This window comes from Staurois parvus, unplaced genomic scaffold (genome assembly GCF_062004578.1).
Source record: "Staurois parvus isolate SC_StPar_1 unplaced genomic scaffold, SC_StPar_1.0 ptg000886l, whole genome shotgun sequence".
NCBI lineage: Eukaryota > Metazoa > Chordata > Amphibia > Anura > Ranidae > Staurois > Staurois parvus.
The window spans coordinates 2,209,983-2,230,525 of record NW_028318682.1 but is presented as its reverse complement, the minus strand read 5'-3'; the positions used below and the strand labels follow the sequence as shown (position 1 = coordinate 2,230,525).

Genomic DNA, 20,543 nt, shown 5'->3' with positions numbered 1-20,543 from the left:
TTTACCAAAAAAATGTAGCAGCATACATTTTGGTCTAAATTTACAAAAACATTATTTATAGAGGTGCATGGCACCAGAATGAAAATTCTGGTGCCAAAACCGAAACGGAAAATTCAGGATGCACTTGGTCGAAAACCGTAACCGAAAGGGACAGTTTCTAATTTTCAAAAACATGTAATTCATGTGGCTGCAAAAATGTTTTTGCATTGAAGTCAATGGGACGTGATTTTGCATGGAAGCCTATGGAATGCGATTTTGCATTGAAGTCACCAAGGGGGCGTTTTTGCATTGAAGTCTATGGCACACGAGTTTGCATTGAAGTCTATGGGATGCGATTTTCCACTGACGTCTATAAGAAGCGATTTTGCATTGAAGTCACTAGGGGTCATTTTTGTATTGAAGTCAATAGGATGCAGGAATCCGGCTGACAGGTAAGGATAGCACAGGGTTGGCAGAATCAGTAGGGTTGATTTAGTAAAGACTGTACACTTTGCAAGTGCAGTTGCTACAGAGCTTAGTAAAGTAAGGGAAGTTCTGCTGACTTCCACTATGTGTACCTGGGCAAAGAGGGTAGTTAGCAGATAATAATATACTTATTATTATTATACAGCATATATATAGCACCAACAGTTTGCGCAGCGCTTTCCAATATAAGGGAGACAGTACAATTACAATACATTTCAGTACAGAAGGAATATGAGGGCCCTGCTTGTGGAGCTTACAATCTAAAGGAAGGGGGAGATGATACAAAAGGTGATAGCTGCGGGGGATGATCTGGTGGAGGTGATTCAAGTACAATTCTTAGGTGGAGGTGGGGTAGGCTTCCCTGAATAAGTGAGTTTTCAAAGATCGCCTAAAGGCAGACCGGGTGGGCGCTGACTGGACATACTGTGGTAGGGAGTTCCAGAGGATGGGAGATGCTCTGGAGAAGTCCTGGAGGCAAGTGTGGGAGAAGGTGATGAGGGAGATAGAGAGGAAGAAATCTGGGAAATTTGGACGATATCTGCAGATGAGGTTGGCGATGTAGCTGGGGCAGTTTTGTGGATGGCTTTGTAAGCTGTGGTTAGTATTTAGAATTTTATACATTGGGTTAGTGAAATCCAGTGAAGGGATTGTCAGAGAGGGGCAGCAGTTGCTGATCGGTTGTTAAGGTGTATGAGTGTAGCAGCAGCATTCTTAATAGACTGAAGGGGGATAGCCTGTGTAATGGTAGATCAGTGAGGAGGGAGTTGCAGTAGTCAAGGCGGGATAAAATCAAGGCGTGGATAAGTTGTTTTGTGGTGTTATTGGTCAGAAAAAGGCGGATTTTGGAAATGTTCCGGAAGTCGAGGTGGCAGGATTTAGCCAGTGATTAAATGTGGGGCCCAAAGGAGAGGCCAGAGTCTAGGATTACGCCTAGCACCCTGGCATGAAGGGAAGGACCAATGGTTGTGCTGTTGATCTTAATGGTAAAGTCGTGAGTGGGGGATCGGGGGGGAGGAAATATTACAAGCTCGGTTTTGGAAAGATTGAGTTTAAGGTAGTGATGTGACATCCATGCTGATATGTCGCTTAGTAGATTTGTGATAAGTGAGGAGATTGAGGGGGGTGAGCTGGGAAGTGGAGAGATAGATCTGGGTGTCATCAGCATAGAGGTGGTATTGGAAGCCATGGGAGGTTACCAGTTGGCCTAGGGAGGAGGTGTAGAGAGAGAAAAGGAGAGGCCCAAGGACCGAACCTTGGAGTACCCCAACATAAAGAGGGAGAGGAGCGGAGGAGTAGGAGTTGTATGTGACACTGAAAGGTAAGAGGAGAACCAGGAGAGAGCAGAGTCACGGAGGCCAATGGAGTGGAGTTTACTGAGGAGGAGCGGGTGGTCGACTGTGTTAAAGGCAGCGGAAAGCTCAAGGAGTATGAATATGGAGTAGTGGCCATTGGTTTTAGCAGTTAGTAGGTCGTTAGTGAGTTTTAGTAAGGCAGTTTCTCTGGAATGTTGTGGGTGGAAGCCAGACTGTCGAGGATCAAGAAGGTTGTTGTTAGTGAGCTAGCAGTTCATACGGTTGTGAACAAGGTGCTCGAAGAATAAAAAGATAAAAATGAATATCCCATTCATCTGTTCCTCTATTAGATGCCCTGAGTCTGACAGCCAGAATTATTCAACACACTTCCTTTGAGCCCTGGCTGTTATGGATCAGCCTCTAGCCTAGGACTGGACAGTGAAGCAGAAGCAGCACAAAGGTGAGCTCATCCCTCTGCCTTCCCCTTTATCAGCACGTGAATTGACTCTTTGTTCTGCTTCTTTTTTCCACACTCTGAGCTCTGCTCTATATTGGATGGCAAGAAGCCAATACAATTCTGCTAGTTGTTGGGAGCCTCTCGACTGCTATAGCTACTGGTCTCTGAGCCTTACCCCTGACCATGACACTAAGACCGCTTTCCGATCAGGTCTTGGCTCTGATGAAGAGGGGATCACCCCTCGAAACAAGCCAGCCGTTTTGGAAGATTTTCATGCATTTGGGATTGCACAAGTATTAGACATTCTCATGTCCATCGTGGAGTTTGATATGCCTTTTGACCTATGTTGTTTGTGAGTATACATCTACTCTTTTTATTAATAATAAAATCATCATTGTGCTAATGTGCTAGGCTGGTGTGCTCTCTGTTTCTTGTTTCTGCAGTTCTCTGAGCCTGATCCCTGATTGTGATACTAAAACCTCTTTCACACGAACGTTCCGATCAGGTCTTGGCTCTGATGAAGAAGGGGTCACCCCTGAAAATACGTCAGCCTTTTTGGAAAGTCTAAATAGAAAAAATACGAGCTCTGGATAATCGACCAGAGAGCGGCTAGCATGAAAGGCAAATACCAGGAGCCTCAAAAGTAATATATATCCAACAACCATGCAGCGCTAATACGTACAATGATGCATGCAAATAATCATTTGGTGCAGGTAATAACTAGTGAAGTGAACACCACTTGATATTAGAAAGGATCTTAAGAGTTATCTAAAAAGTCCAGGAATACTAATGATGATGAATATAAATCATTTAACAAGAGTGTTCTTGCGGTGCATAATACATAAAGAATTGACACAATATGTGACTTTTGTGACCATATTCCTCCCGCAGAAATGAGTATAGATTGCACTAACCAGAGAGCGCAATCTTAATGCGCATTTGAGTATTAACCAACTCCTGGTCATCCGGCTACTGCAAACTGGAACTGGATCACAGAGTGGTCATCTGGCCTGCATCAGCTGGGCAAACATCACAACCTCAGGGACACCAGATATCAGAAGCCGTGCAGTCGTCTCACCACCGGGGGGAGTCTAACCAGTCCTGATGTGGCCACCAGATCATCCCAATATGCCTTGAAGGAGGGGGGGGGGCTCGGAAGTAACGAGCCAAGACAATAGAAGATTCTGATAGTGTAGTACTTTATTATCCACATTAGAACAGTAAACAAATAGCTGAAAATCTTACTCACATGTGTAGTGAGCAGCTGGTAGCAGGGAATTCCAAAATGGCCGCCGGCCGTCCACAGGGGCCAAGCAGAGTGACGTCACAGGGTATACAGGCACCTCTCTAACGCGTTTCGTGCGATGGGACGTTATCCCCTTTGGTTAATACTCAAATGCGCATTAAGATTGCGCTCTCTGGTTAGTGCAATCTATACTCATTTCTGCGGGAGGAATATGGTCACAAAAGTCACATATTGTGTCAATTCTTTATGTATTATGCACCGCAAGAACACTCTTGTTAAATGATTTATATTCATCATCATTAGTATTCCTGGACTTTTTAGATAACTCTTAAGATCCTTTCTAATATCAAGTGGTGTTCACTTCACTAGTTATTACCTGCACCAAATGATTATTTGCATGCATCATTGTACGTATTAGCGCTGCATGGTTGTTGGATATATATTTTTGGAAAGTCTGCATGCATTTGGGATTCACTCAAGTGACCAGAAGTTCTCATGTCCATTATGGAGTTTGATATGCCTACATCCAATCTGATCCACTAAAAACAAACAGATGGGGATCCCTTCCCCTCCGTCTGGCAGGATCAGATCAGATGGCAGTCGGGTGTTTAGATCCGACCGTCCATATAACAGTGCAGGCTGTATCCATGGGTGAACATGCGGATCACAGACACAGTCCGCCCCGTGTAAAAGGGGCCTAAAAGATAATTTTGTCTATACCTACATATTAAGGATGTATTAATGAATACATAGCTGCATTAATTTTTTATTTTATATTTGCTTAGAGTTGAGTTTGAATCCATGTAACAAAAACTCTAGCTTGTTCTAAAGATGAAATATGTCCTAGCCAGTACTAGAGAGCTGTGCGTAATAAGATGGCTGCTGAATATATATCATGCTGTAGATTATTAGCAATGAGTGCCTGTCCCCCATCAGTGACATTTGGCTGGCTGCTCCTCTGTATGTCAGATCTTTCAAAATCTCTGCCTTGAAGGTCATATAGCGAGAGAAGCAGTTTTACTATGTCATCTGGAGAGGCTCTTATAACATGGATTAAATCTCTGCACTTTCCTGCAGCTGAAGTGATTTATTCACAAATTGTCAGCGAAAGGGGATTCTACTGAGCCTGAGTCCCTGAAAAGATAAATGAATCCTGATAAGGAAAATGTATCAATCCACCAGGGCCGTAGTGTGAATGAAAAATATTCAGTACGTGCTTAATTGTTATTTGCGGCAGGGAGGGCTGCGGTATTGTTTTGCCTTTCACAATTTCTCCAGAAACACCGCTGTCTATGAGGATTTCAACAGCCACAGGCTTCTGTAGGGGAATCATGTCAGGTACAAGCACTGGAGGAGGAAAACTCTGAATTAGGGCTTGTAGAAAAAAAATTTAAGAGGAAGAACAAACTAAATCTGCCATTACCCAAGATCAAGTTTAAAAGTTTTACAGCTGTTTAAAACTTTTTTTGAATATTTATATAAAATCCCTGAATTAGAAAAAAACAAATGCAGGACAAAAAACCAATGGCAAACTAAAGACAGTATGCAGCAGAAGCTGTTTAATTTCAGACTGCCTCTCTTTATTTGATACTCCATAACAGCTCTCTCTAAACAGAGCAGAACTGGAAAGGAAGGGAGTGGGAAATGCCACTCTCCTCATTCAGTACTGTTTGTGAGCTTGAGCTATAGAGCTCCGTAGACAAGAAGTCTGTTTCCAACAAAGCAAGTAAGAATACGGTAAAAAAGAAACATGAAGCACCTTCTTCTGGCTGAAAATAAAATAAAAACTGCAATATTTCATATATGGCACATAAAATGATTACATTAAAGTGACAATAAAGCTTCACTATTTTTTTTAAATAACAAACATGTCTATACTTACCTGCTCTGTGCTTTGTTTTTGCACAGAGCAGCCCCAATCCTGCTTGCCCTGGGGGCACCGACGCGTGCTCGTCCCTGAGCCGCTGCTCTGTGTCCATATGACACCCACTCTCTCCTCAGTGGCTCACTGGCTGTGGCTGACAGCAGCTGGAGCCAATGAGCTCCTGCTGCTGTCTCAGCCAATGTGGAGGAAGAGTTCATGCATAGAATACATGAAGGTAAAAAAACCTTCTGTGTGCAGCCCACCCCCTCCCCAATCCTTACCTGAGCCCCCGCTGATCCAGTGACGTTGTCGACAGTCTCTGCTGCATACAATACATGAAGGTAAAAAACCTACAGCCGTTAGAACTACTTTAATATATTTTATTATATATTATAATAATATAATACACAGCAACTATCCTTCTGCTCTGTTCAAGCTGAAGGACCAATATCCAGTACTTTTATATATGGAGGAGCATGCAACTCATATCATGTAACATTGCTGAGCCAGTCAGTGCTATGACATAATTAGTCCATAGCCTTTTCTTCTCACCTGCCCTAGAAGTGGGACGTTGTAGGAGGTACCAGCATCTGCATGACCTATCCCATGGGCTGTGTCAATGGATCCCTAAATCCCACAGGGTTCCTGTGCCATTGCAAAGTCTGCATAAATGGTATGTCCATCCCTGCATGGGCAAACCACAGGTTCACTTTAAACCTCAAAATTAAATTACATTTTTTTTTTAGATAAATAGGAAATATTACATATGAATATGTATGTGGAGCACTTCACTCCTCACTTTCTCTTTCTTGGCTTTTCATTTTCCCTGTTTCTCCTTACCATCTGCAGTAAAAAATGTCTGTAATTTACAGACTTGGGAATGATTCATACCTTATTGGATGGCTGTGTGGCTGAAAAGGAGGTGCTGTCTTTTTAGTTAACCTATAGTGCTCTGGGTTTCCTTTATTATGAATTAAATATTGATTTGTAATACATATTGTAACACAAGATAAGACTTTTCTAAACTAAAAAACAAAATATGACTTCAAACCACAGGGCCTTTAAAATACTTTCCAATAGCCTCATTTTGTCTAATTGATGTCCCTTACAGCATTCCTACAGACACAGTGCAAGTCGTCCCTGTGCACATTTGAAGAATGACATTTCAAAAAAGAATATAATGGATATAGAGAATCAGGAAGAAATGTGAGATTTTTCAAGTAGCTCATCAAACTCTTCAGCTAGATAGTCGAGAGAGATATAGTAACCCTATGCGCTACTATCCAGAATATTGTAAGATAAATAGTCAAGACAAGATATTTTAATAAGATTCTTATTATCAAAAAACTGCACATATTTTAGTAATTGATATTATTGATTAGATCACTATAGCTGGTGACAAAAGAAGAAAATGACATATTTTTTTTCCTTACTATTTTTGTTAAGTAGTTTCCATTAAAATGGATGTAGCCTGATCCACAAGACCTACTTAAAAGTTTTACAAAGTCACCAAATTCCACAGAATCTGCTTTGAGTTTGACATTTGACTTTTAAAACTTTGTGCAGCGTGTTTAACAAGAACACCAAAACTACATTCTATTATTAAGAGTAATATGGAAGCTGCTGGGAATATTGCATAAAAGGCTGAGCTCAACACAGTGCAGCACACGTAGTGTATGAGTCAGGGGAGATGACCTTCCTAACTGGAGCACACAAAAATGCAACTGTTACCTGCAGCAACCAAGAGGAGAACCCATCTTCTAATTCAAAAGAGTAAGTTAGATAATAAAAGCTGTTACTGGTAATGACCCAGTTTTTTTTTTTATCTGCTCCAGTTTGCAGAATTGTATTCTTGTAATGAAATAAAATCATATGCAAATATCTGGTATACAATTATAGAACCACTAATCCAAAAATGTGGGACAGAAGGAGACACCTATTATTCTGCTTAAATGTAGAATGAACAAAGACACCAGTGAAGAAATTCTCTTTTATAAGAAGACTGCTATAATTCTATAATCAGCAGGGAGAGTTAATACACAAATAACAATGTTTCTGTCAGGAACAAAGGAAAGAAGGAAAGGAAGAAAGAGGGAAAGAAGGGATGGAAGGAAAAATAGAAGAAAGGAAGGAAGGAAAAATGGAAGAAAGAAAGAAAAAGAAAGAAAAGAAGGAAGGAAGGAAGGAAGGAAGGAGAAAAGGAAGGAAGGGAGGGAGAAAGTAAGTAAAGGAAGGGATGGAAGGAAAAATAGAGGAAAGGAAGGAAGGAAGGAAGGAAGGAAGGAAGGAAGGAAGGAAGAAAGAAAGAAAGAAAGAAAGAAAGAAAGAAAGAAAGAAAGAAAGAAAGGAAGGAAGGAAGGAGTAGAAAGTAAAGAAAGAAGGAAAGAAGGTAGGTAGGTATAAAAGAGAGGAAGAGAGAGCGAAGGACACTTGCGTGTCATAGGATTGAACTGACAGAAGCAGGAACCAATAGCTCCTGATGTTATCAATCTGGTGGGGGTGAGGGGATCCTAGACACAGAAGGCTTTTTTTTTTTACCTTAATGCAAAAAATGCGTGAAGGTAAAAAAAACCTTAAGGCTTTAGAACCACTTTAATGTGTCACCTAACTCTGGTTAAAAAAAAGAAGAAAATTCTTTTTAAAGTGGAACTTCACTCTCTCAATCTACATTGATTATTTTGAATCCTTATGCTGCTAGCATTGGTAAATAGCTAGAAAAGTATATCATATTTACTTGTTTTAAACTGTATATTTTTACATCTCTTCAGTTACTTCCTGGTTTCCATGCCTAGGCAAGTGATGTCATACATCCCAAGAGTCTTCAGGAGAGGAGGAGGGGTTTTCTCAGCTAAGCACGCCCTCCTGTCTTAGCTAAGTGCAGATAATTTCCGGGAAATAAATGGCACATGAATCATGTCCTTACCCAAGATGGACACGGCCAGTTATTTGCTAGGGCGTGTTTTTGTAAGTGATTTCTCTGCAAAATAAAGCATGGAGACATGGATGGATGTTGGGGTTTGCTTTAATTATTAAAAATGAATTCAATAGTGCTTTTGGTTTGTGGTGCTCAAATACAGTGTAGTTCTGCTTTAAGTATGTATTTTTAATTTTAAAAAATCCCTTCTACTGCTCTCAGGCTTCTCCAAATCTTTAAATTCCTTTTGTTTTGCTACTATGTTCTCCCTGTGCCTGCATGGGTTTCCTCTGGGTACTCTGGTTTCCTCCCACACTTCAAAGACATGCTGGTAGGTTAATTGGTTCCTGTCTAAATTGGCCCTATTATATGTATGTATGAATGTAAGTTAGGGACCTTAGATTGTATGCTCCTTGAGGGTTAGGGACTGATGTGAATGTACAATATATATGTAAAGTGCTGCGTAAATTGACGGTGCTATATAAGTACCTGAAATAAATAAAAAAAATAAAATACTATGACTCGACTTCCTGTTAGAGGGTGGCTACATTTGTTTTCTATGGTCCCACTGTATGTATTAGATGGACTATGGGCTATGAAATTTGTAGAGAGCAGCTTACATGACCACAAATTAAAAATGCTGTTTAATTAATTTTTAATAATTAATTTTTAATATTCAAAGCAAACTCCCCCATCCATCCATGTCTCCAAGTTATATTATGCTGAGAAATCACTTACAAAAACACCTCCTAGCATTTTTGGCAGTGGCCAGCTTGAGTACGGGCAGATAATTCAAGTAGCATTTACTTCCTAGAATCCATCTTCTCTTAGCTCAAGCATGCATGCAGGAGGGTGTGCTTAGTTGAGAAAGCCCCTCCTGAAGACTCCTGAGATGTATGGCATCATTTGCCTGGGCATGTAAACTAGAAGTAACTAAAGAAATGTAAAAAACAGTTTCACACAAGTGAATATGATATACTTTCCTGTCTATTTACTAATACTAGCAGCATAAGGATTCAAAATAGGTAATGTTGATTGAGAGAGTGAAGTTCCACTTTACGACCACCCTACTCCTTACTCATCTAGATTTTGGGTCTGCTAGCATTTTTGGCTTCCCTTCTGAACAGCTCTTCGATCTTTACCTTCAGCGGTAAGTGCCTGCCTGCAATCCAAGGTCTGTTTAACTCTCCAATAATCACAAGTTATGATACCGTACAAATTTTATTTTTTCTCAGCAAATCAATCTCCGGCAACATCATGAACACCTAGGCACCAACCAGGAACATGTACAAAGATTGTCAAACTTGACTCTTGGTGCACAGAAATGGATACTATCACTCTAGGTGTGATCCCATGGATTTTTCACAACCAGGATTGGAAAGAAATGACAGTGCAGCCTTCTTCAGACCAGGGTAATCCAACACTGCTCAAAAACATGAAAACAAAGAACAATGAGGGCGTGAGTGCCTAGCACATTACCTTAAAACAATTTATTGAAAATGAAAGACAAAGGTTTTACTCACAATCCAAGTAGGTAATTGGCATGTGGTTGCATAAACACACAATGTGGACCACTCTCCACCTCCATTGAAGACAAGATGGTGTGAGCCCACTGATGCGTTTCGGGGACCCTGTCCCCGTCCTCAAAGTAAAGGCTGCCCGATACACGTCAGCAGCTCACACCATCTTGTCTTCAGTTGGCGGTGGAGAGCAGTCCACATTGTGTGTTTATGCAACCACATGCCAATTACCTACTTGGTTTGTGAGTAAAATCTTTGTCTTTCATTTTCATTAAATTGTTTTAAGGTAATGCACTAAGCACTTGTGCCCTCTTTGTTTTCATGTTTTTGTGCAGTGTTGGATTTCCCTGGTCTGAAGAGGGCTGCACTGCCATTTCTTTCAAGTTCTGGTTGTGAAATGTCCATGGGATCACACCTAGAGATGGTATCCATTTCTGAGTGTCAAGTGTCAAGTTTGACAATCTTTGTACATGTGCCTGGTTGGTGCCTAGGCGTTGGTGTTAGGCATTTGCACCCTGTTTGTTTTCATGTTGTAGACCAACCAGGAACATGCAGGGGTTGATATAGTAAAAGAAAATAGGCTGTTCACCTTGCAAGAGATTTTACCCTTGATGAATGAGCGGAAACTCTGCTGACTTTCATCCCCCAATCACGTACAAGCAAAAATTTAGTTTTTTTGTGTTGTCCTTGCATGTGATTGGGTAGTCTTTGCAACGTTAAATTTCACAACATTTACTAAGCTCCTTGCAAAAATTCCCTTGCAAAGTGCAGTTTCTCTTGCAAAGTGAACAGTCTATTTGCTTTCATAAATCAACCCCAATGTGTCACATGGATTTATGGTAATTAATATCCAGACTCTTTCTTAAAAGTCTCCTTTCTTATTAAGCCAGGAAAGCTGTCTACAAGAACTCGATGTACAGCTACCCGTTAAAGATCTGTACCATTAACAGATCAGTCCACATTCTTTCCAACTTTCTCAACTAGTGTCTAAAGTTCTCCGATAGTTTAATTGGCTAAAAACAAAGTATGGTAATAAGAGGCCATTAATGTCATTGTTTAACTCTGTGATGTGTTACCTCGGAGAGCTCATTAAAAGGCAGGGAATATTAACAACCGACACTTGCCACAGCAAGGCATTAGTCTGTGCCAATAGCTATAAATGTTTTACCAACTGACTTCCTCTGCCAATGATGTAATTATTAGCTGTAAAAGCCTTCACAATATATTAACATGACACTAATGTAATTCTTTTCAATGCCGTCATCTGACTTCACCGATTATAAATTTTCCAGTGTGGTGCTCTTGTTTAGCATTGTCAAGAACATTGATAAGCAAGATTAGTCCTTGTAGCATTTTATTATCTTAGGGCATTAAAAGAACATAACAGTTTAATGGGATGTTGGAATAAAATGGTGCAAATACTGTGCTCAGAGCTATTTTAAGGGAAACCCCTACTGAGAGAAATATATACTATACTATACTATGCTATACTATTGATGTTCCCAACTGTCTCTGTGGACTACAACACACTCTATGTCATGGAGATGAGGAGAAGTGGTAGAAATCTGTAGCGCTGGGACAATTTCTGTTCAAAGGTGGCAATGCTGCTCCTCCTGAGTTAACAGTGTCACCTAGAACTTGAGTTACTTTCAGGATCACCAGCTGAATAAAAAAAAGAAAACAAAAAACATGGAAGAGTAAACTAATGCAACAAACACATTTTGGTAAACTGCAATATATTACACATGGGATTAGATGCACTTTGGGGTCGGTTTACTATAACTGGAAAGTACAAAATCTGGTGCAGCTGTGCATGGCAGCCAATCAGCTTCTAACTTGTTTCAGCTTGTCCAATTGAGCTTTGACAAAAAGAAAAACCTGGAAGCTGATTGGTTTCTGTGGAGAACTGCACCAGATTTTGCACTCTCCAGCTTTATCAAATAAACCCCTTTAACGTCAATACACTTGCACTTAAGGTCATAATAAAATGGAACTTCAAAAAGTGAAGTCCTGCTGAGTTACAGTTTTTTTGTGTAGGGGGATCAACGAGAGTACTGATTTTATCAGGACCCGCTCCACTTTCGCAATGCTCACCTAAACCAGGATGATGCCCCTTGCCCTGCCCTCTCCCACTGCCTCCTGGGACATGTGACATGTCCCAGGATGCTGCAGGGGCATTCATTAAACCCTGGTTCCTCAGGAAGCCACAGCGGTCCTCCGTATCCAAGATGGCGGTGCTGGGAACTCGCAGTGTTAAGAAGAACTGGCTGAGGGAAGACAGAGCTTGATCCCAGGCACTGGTAAGCAAATGATTTTTAAAAGTCAGCAACTACAGTAATTGCAGCTGCTGACTTTACAACAAACTGAAGTTCATCTTTAAGTTAAAGGTTAAGTTTTAGGTTGCCTTCAGGTTGAGGGTTATATTTACTGGTTAGGTTGTTATATTTAACATTTACAGTGATTGTAAACCCTCACCTTGTAAAACAACCCATTCAGTTTAAAATAGAAATGAAAGGCAAAACATTTGTGCATCGATATAAAAAAAATTGATTATAAATACATTTTTCCCCCTTTTTTTTAAGTGATCACATTCCCTCTGTTCTCAGCTTCATAAGAGCTGGGGGAGGAGAAACAACAGTACACTTACCTTTCCAGTGAAAGGTTGTGCACAGGGGTTGTGTCAGGACATGTCTGATCATTGGAGGAAAGCAGGATGAGTTTCCAGCACAGCTAGAGAGCTGACCACACTCTGCTCTCATGCCCAGAGTGGCCAGTTTTTAATAGGAAAGCTGAGGGACTGGCAGGAACACCAGGGATGTCACACAAAGGAAGCAATAAAAAGAACAGGATACGTTTTCATATAGGTACATGGTACAGCAGGCACATATCAGGAATATGAAAAGTAGGATTTACACATTTTAGGGTTCAATAAATTATGTTTTAGTATGACATTTTCATTTTATTTTGAAAGGTCTAGCAATTTATGTTTTTCCCCTTTCAAATTACTTGGTGCCTAAGTGATTATGCCCCACACTATCTGACTATGGCCACAATCAACATGTAGGATCTTCAAAATACATTGAGATATATGAAATATTTCTAAACGAGGGTGGAATATGACATATCTGAGATGAATTGGCTGTGAAGCAGAGATGAGAATTGACTTCACAGACTGACCTGTACTGCACTGCATGGAATCAATCTATAGCCTTAATACAGAGCCAGAGACAGAAGTGGCAGTCCGATAAGACTGTAATGAATGCTGGGTAGAAAGCAAAGGCCTGATAAGAGGACACTTACAACGGCTACTCTACAGCTAATGCAACATAGGTGACAAATAACTGGACTAGACCAGGCCACTATATCACAAAGAGGGGTATCAAATGATGCTTGTTTTTACTGCATGGAACAGCAAAATATATCAGATTAGCTGAACATCACGAGGGACCTTCTTATTAAGACAATATAGGCCATACATTCACAGACACAAAATATATAAAAAATGAAATTCAACAAAAGGTAACTAACATATTATATATATATTACATATTACAATTGTTTAAAGGTCCTGTCAACCTGAAAATGTAGCTTGGAATGGTAGTTTGTTTTTGTATATATTTTATTATGTTTAGGACTAACAATATTTTATTTCTGTTCAATCGGTAAACATAAAATATTTTCACGGAGTATCCTGTATCCCACTAGCAGCCACCAGGTGGCACACTCAGCCAGAACTTTCTGGAGGCTGATTTATTGCTATGTTGTTAATATGTTAGATTGGTTTTCCAACAAATTAAAAAGATTAGAGTAACAAACCCTCCTTTTTAGAAGAGAAATGGGCCAGCTGGCCTAGTCAATTATACATAGGCTGCTAACAAGAATGCAAGCTTGAGAAAATACAGGTTATGAGAAAATTATGATTTTTTTTTTAGTTTTAATATAAACTTTTACTTTTTGGCTAGCATGGATGGGATAGCAGAGTAAACCACTGTCAGGGTTTTATTACTATCTGTGCACTATTTCTGTCCTGAAGAATTACAGGGCCCAAAATGGGGAATAATCTCCCAAAGTGGGACACTGACAGAAAAAATTGAGAACTTGAAAATATTTTTTAAACTTTTACCACTCTATCCAAAATGCTGCAGTTCCACTTTTCGGCTTCTATTGAGTCAGGTGGAACAATAGACTGACTCCGTGTGGTTTAGTAAGCGCCCTCCTTTGCACAAGTGTGTAAGGACAATAAGTGGTTCTCTAATTTTTACTGAAATCTATTCTCCTCTTCAAAAGGACTAAAAAGAATAAAACATATTAATAAGCAGTATTTGAAGACCTGTGGACACACAACTGATACGGGATAAGAGATTGGGTGCAGCTTAAAAGCAACTGTGAGATGTACAAGTTGAAATAAGCATTCATAGGACTTTGTAAGGGAAGGACCCAACATTTTGTTATTTTGGAGCACAGTCCACTTTGGTGACAATCTCAGACATATTTACCTAATAAAATTTTTTTTGAAAATAATAATTATTTTTTCCAATACAAAATAAAATAAGAGCATAAATACAAAACCACTAACAAGTGCTACACTTTATTGGTTAAAGGCTGGAGGGTGACTGTACAGGTGAAACTCGAAAAATTAGAATATCATGCAAAAGTTCATTTATTTCAGTAATGCAACTTAAAAGGTGAAACTCAATATGAGATAGACTCATTACATGCAAAGCAATATAGTTCAAGCCGGGATTTGTCATAATTGTGATGATTATGGCTTACAGCTCATGAAAACCTCAAATCCACAATCTCAGAAAATTAGAATATTACATGCAATCAATAAAACAAGGATTGTACATAGAACAATATCGGACCTCTGAAAAGTATAAGCATGCATATGTACTTAGTACTTGGTTTGGGCCCCTTTTGCAGCAATTACTGCCTCAATGCGGAGTGGCATGGAAGCCATCAGCCTGTGGCACTGCTGAGGTGTTATGGAAGACCAGGATGCTTCAATAGCGGCCTTCAGCTCTTCTGCATTGTTCGGTCTCATGTCTTTCATCTTTCTCTTGGCAATGCCCCATAGATTCTCTATGGGGTACAGGTCAGGTGAGTTTGCTGGCCAATCAAGCACAGTAATCCCACGGTCATTGAACCAGGTTTTGGTGCTTTTGGCAGTGTGGACAGGTGCCAAGTCCTGCTGGAAAATGAAGTCAGCATCCCCATAAAGCTCCTCTGCGGAAGGAAGCATGAAGTGCTCCAAAATCTCCTGGTAGACGGCTGCGCTGACCCTGGACTTAATGAAGCACAGTGGACCAACACCAGCAGATGACATGGCTCCCCAAATCAACACAGACTGTGGAAACTTCACACTGGACTTCAAGCATCTTGCAGTTTGTGCCTCTCCATTCTTCCTCCATACTCTGGGTCCTTGGTTTCCAAATGAGATGCAAAAGTTGCTCTCATCAGAAAAGAGGACTTTGGACCACTGATCAACAGACCAGGTCTGTTTTTCTTTAGCCCAGGTAAGACGCTTCTGACGTTGTTTTTGTTCAGGAGTGGCTTGACAAGAGGAATACAACATTTGAAGCCCATGTCCAGGATCCGTCTGTGTGTGGTGGCTCTTGATGCACTGACTCCAGCCTCAGTCCACTCTTTGTGAAAGTCCCCAACACTTTTGAATGGCCTTTTCCTGACAATCCTCTCCAGGCTGTGGTCATCCCTGCTGCTTGTGCACTTTTTTCTTCCACACTTTTCAATTCCACTTAACTTTCTATTAATGTGCTTTGATACAGCAATTTGGGAACATTCAACTTCTTTTGCAATTACCTTTTGAGGGTTTCCCTCCTTATGGAGGGTGTCAATGATGGTTTTCTGCACAGCTTTCAGGTCAACAGTCTTTCCCATGATTGTGATTCCTACTGAACCAGACTGAGAGACCATTTAAAGGCTCAGAAACCCTTTGCAAGTGTTATGGCTTAATTAGCTGATTAGAGTGGGACACTTTGAGCCTAGAATATTGCACCTTTTCACAATATTCTCATTTTCTGAGATTGTGGATTTGGGGTTTTCATGAGCTATAAGCCATAATCATCACAATTGTGACAAATCACGGCTTGAACTATCTTGCTTTGCATGTAATGAGTCTATCTCATATATTAGTTTCACCTTTTAAGTTGCATTACTGAAATAAATGAACTTTTGCACGATATTCTAATTTTTTGAGTTTCACCTGTAAGTGTAGTAATCATTTACAGTACAAAAAAAACATTGATTTAACATTTATTTCATTTCAAAATGTTACATTCAAGGCATGCTGTGAATGATCACTGTCACTATTTCTTGTGCTCTCAACCAAACTATCAAGTTATCAAATAGCTGGCGTTACAAATGATCACATGTGCAGCACCATGACAACGGAGGCTAAATGGCAGCTTCCTTGACTGTAAAGGATAGGAAGGTTTAGTTCCATTTGAACAATTGTGGAATCGCATCAATATTTGAACAAACTGGTGTCAAACTGCAGATTCATGTGTAATGCACATTGTAAAGAGAACCATTCAAGGCAGTACAAGATGAACATTTGATAAACACACAGAATGTGGCTTTTATTCAAATGAAAAGAAAAAAAAATGAAAAGATCAATATTTTACAGAAGCCCAAAATTGACAGGTGATGAGTATTTTGGAAAGGAAGGACAACAATGGAAGCCACTCTACCTCTCTCAGCATATCTTTCTGCATTTTTTAAAGTGATTCTAAAAGCTTATTTTCTTTTTTTTAAATAACAAACATGTCTATACTTGCCTGCTATGTGCAGTGGTTTTGCACAGAGCAGCCTGGATCCTCCTTTTCCTGGGTGCCCTGCTGGTGCTACTGGTCCCTCCCTCCTGTCGGGTGTCCCCACAGCTAGAAGCTTGGTATAGGGGCACCCCCTGCTCCCTGTATCCATTTACTTGTGGAGCTGCATCTTGGCCCTGCACCCTCTCTTCTCATTGGGTCATTGGCTGTGATTGACAGCAGTTGGAGCCAATAGCTCCCATTTCTGACTCAGCCAATGAGGAGAGGGAGTAATTGGATAGCTGAAACTCCAGTGCATATTGCTGGATCGAGAGGGGGCTTAGATGAGTATTAGAGGGGCTGAGGGGGATGCTGCACAGAGAAGGTTTTTTACCTTCATGCATAGAATGCATGAAGGTAACAAAACCTTGAGCCTTTAGGACCACTTTAAGCAATGATTACAAACTGGATGGCAACCCCAACTCTAGGACCAGTAAGTAAGAAAATGTTCTTTGTAAGAGAGGAGAACCCAGCAGTGGGCTGGTACTTAGGGCTCCAAAGGTTGTGTGTCTACTGAAGATATTCTCAACCTTGTTAACATGGAGGAATCCTTGAGATTTTTTCTCAGTTTCAAGGAACACCCGCTAATAATATTTATCTTCTCAAACCCGCAGTACAATGTGCAAAAACAAAACACCAAATACACAAAAAATGTATGTGAACCCACACAAAAAAAGTGCACTTAAGGTGTGTCATATGGTCCCCTCATGAAGAAGGAGTCTTCCCTGAGCCCCAGGGGCACAAGACTCCTGACAGGGGCAAGGCACACCTAGCCAAAATGTCTAATGGATGCCACTCCTCATGGTCAGCTAAAGCTGACCAACAAGTACTAGTTGAGGGGCTACTCTGAGGAGAGACCCCCCCTCCTAAGGCAAGGGAAGAAGGAACCTAAGGGCCACACATCCTCCCCCTAGACTTCTGGGTAGGTCCACACACACACACACACATAAATACAAAGTTACACACATATGAGAAAAATAAATAAAAAAAATAAAATGGTGCTAGTGCATTTGCTAGGCCTTGAAGCCAGGTAACAAAAATTGCCCTGGTCTCGGCCATAAGACCTAGCCCATGAGGCGTTTTGCAGAAAAAAAGCTTTAGTGATGTGGCCTTGTACTGTTTCACACAGTGGGGTCCCATGCCCATATTGCTACTCTGGTACCCACAGGATGCCAATCCCAAGGTGTGCTTGACACTGTGGGCTCTCAAATTTTGAGAACCTCCATATGTGCTGGATGTACAGTGCACCCCTGTGCCTTTAAGAAGGATGGGCTCCCTCCAGGCTTACCTGCCCTCAAACTATCCCTTATTATACAGTACATGTGCTTCTACTATGGAGGCACTCAAAATTTATAGAGTTAGGACTGCAGAATACTGGGGTACTGTGAAGAGGTTCTGCAGCTTACACATATATTTGCAAACTAAACCCCTGTTTTTAACGTGAACTGGTAGTTGGTAGGCTGGTTGGTAAGTTGAGCTGGGAACTTTTCTTTGTTGTTGTTAGACCTACGTTGCCCTTCCATGTGCTCCTTGCTGCAATGGCCAGTTATAGGTGGGAGCAGTTGTTTGCTTGTGCTCTTGGTATATTGGGGGGGGGTACTGGAAACCTTTACTGCCATTGTGCTATGGGCTGGGTGTACAGTGTGCCTTTGTGCCTTTAAGGAAGGGTGGGCTCCCTCCAGGCTTACCTGCCCTCAATCTATCCATTATTATACATATGCTTCTACTATGGAGGCTTTTTAAAATTTATAGTTAGGACTGCAGAATACTGGGGTGCCATGAAAAGACTCTGCAGCTTAAGCATGTATTTGCAAATGTGTGAAAACTAAACCCCTCTTTTTAACGTGAACTTAGACAAGACAATTTGGTTGGTTGCAGGCAGGCCAGTAAGTTGAGCTGGGAATTTTTGTTTGTTGTTGTATGACCTCCATCATACCAGCAGTAGTACTATACAGGCAACCATCACAGCCATAGAGCCAGAACGATAGGGGAGCACCCCTACTAGACACTGATAAGAACAGGTACTACATTTGATCTTAGCCAAAAGGCTGAGAAGCGATCCTCCTCCTGCTGCTATTAAATACTATATTTACCGCTTACAGCACATTACTGTGATGGTCCTTACATTTGTGGTCAGTGGGAAGAATCCTGCCCTTACAGATAGCTTAAAAGATAATTCACAACACTGGTTACTTATCTCAAAGGCAGAAATTACTAATTGCTTGAGGAACCCCTTGAACCTCTGGAGGAACCTAGTTGAGAAAGGCAGGCTTCAATGATGGCAATCCTGCCCTGCACTTAAATGATGATAAAAAGCTAGTATCTCCTTTTCCTGCAATTCCCAGAAAACGAAATCATTCTGCTCTAGTAGATGTCTTCAAAGTAGAATTGCATATGCAAAATAATGCATAATTCATGTAAATAATTTTGCTATTACTGGGCTCTATCCGTATACCTGTATTTTTAACGGCTGGGGAATAATGCTAAACGCACAGAACTCTGAACTATACAAAACTATTCATACTGGAAACTTTTTTCGGCAGGCACTTCAGTCTTTAGGGATTTGTAACAACAATGTGAGGACAGAAATGATTTCTCCCTGTTACCTTACACCAAGAGCAATGGGAATTGTCGAAGAAACTAATTACAGTTCTATAGAGCAGTTTTAATTCCAGAGATGTTACACAATTCTAATAGTTAAGAGATAATGGCATGCAAAAATATCTCCTAGCTGTGTAATTGCTGGTTCTGGCTTTATTTATGAATGAGTTTTAAGGCGACTCCAGAAGGACTTTTATATTTTAACTGCTTCTGCTGGAATTCATTGTTGTACCATATTTGTCAGGTTTAAATATTATAGGATAAGCCAATAAATATTTTCCTTTCTCTAGGAGTTTATCGTTGTGAATCTCTTTTTGCCCATAGACGCAAAACGGCATGTGTTTATGCAGGTGCAATCTGACCGCACTCAAGGCAAGATTTCCACACAGCATTCCGTAGACATGTTATGGCAGCTAGTTTGTGTAAATAGAGGGGGAAAGGATTATCTGTGATAATCCTTTCAGTACAGTAGTTTGAAGGTATAGCCTAGTAGCAGTTCATATTTGGGACACCACTGGAGATATGACATAACCTCAACATCCATTTCCATAAAATACAGAAATCTACAGACAAGCAGAGAAAGAGAATATGATCACAATTAAACTGTGCAGAGGGGTGATATAAAACGGTATAAATTGTACTAAGTAGGTGCGATTAACTAAGAAAAATCAATGCACTTTGATAGCATCATTACATGAGTTTTTATAACTCAACAGTCACTAAATGTGGTGACACACATATTGATATTGTCATTCAGTTGATCATCTGATGCAATTAAAATAAGAATCGTAAACCACGGAACCTCCATTTGATCCATTTAGTGAGCTTTTGAACAATTTCACCACTGATAACTTGATTGGCTGTGGCAGAATTTTATAGTTTTTTTCCTGATCAATCAATTGAATAATTGTGCATGTTAGAAAACTGAGCATAATAAAAATTGATCAAATAATCATTTTAAATAGACCACTTCTGGTAGATCGTATTTTCAATTGATACTTTATGTGTTGCATCACTCTATATTTTAATTGATGTTGAATCGCTTATTTGCCATTACTCCACAAATCAACACACAAATTCATGAATGCCTCCATAAGATTCAGTATAAAATTACATGATGGCAATGCCCAAAAGTGGAGTCCTGGTTAAAACATTTGCTTCTTTGCAAAGGAAGCCAGGAAGGACTAATATCTTCAGACGTTTGTATTGCTTTCTTTGTCATAATTGGGAACCATTGTCACAGGACATATAGTAAGAGAAATCTAAAATGTTATACACCAATCAGTCATAACATTGTGATGACCCACCATATCCCATCGATGCATAGATTCCCTGAGACTTCTGAAGGTATGCT

The 20,543-nt window shown here is 40.3% G+C and overlaps 1 protein-coding gene and 1 pseudogene across 3 annotated transcripts in view; both read right to left on the bottom strand.

Moving 5' to 3' along the window:
* The window catches only part of KLHL29 (kelch like family member 29), a 1,282,993-nt gene that overhangs the window by 321,217 nt on the left and 941,233 nt on the right, over positions 1–20,543 (bottom strand). The gene's annotated exons all lie outside the window — the stretch shown is intronic.
* On the bottom strand, positions 18,475–18,648 carry LOC149442427 (U2 spliceosomal RNA; annotated as a pseudogene).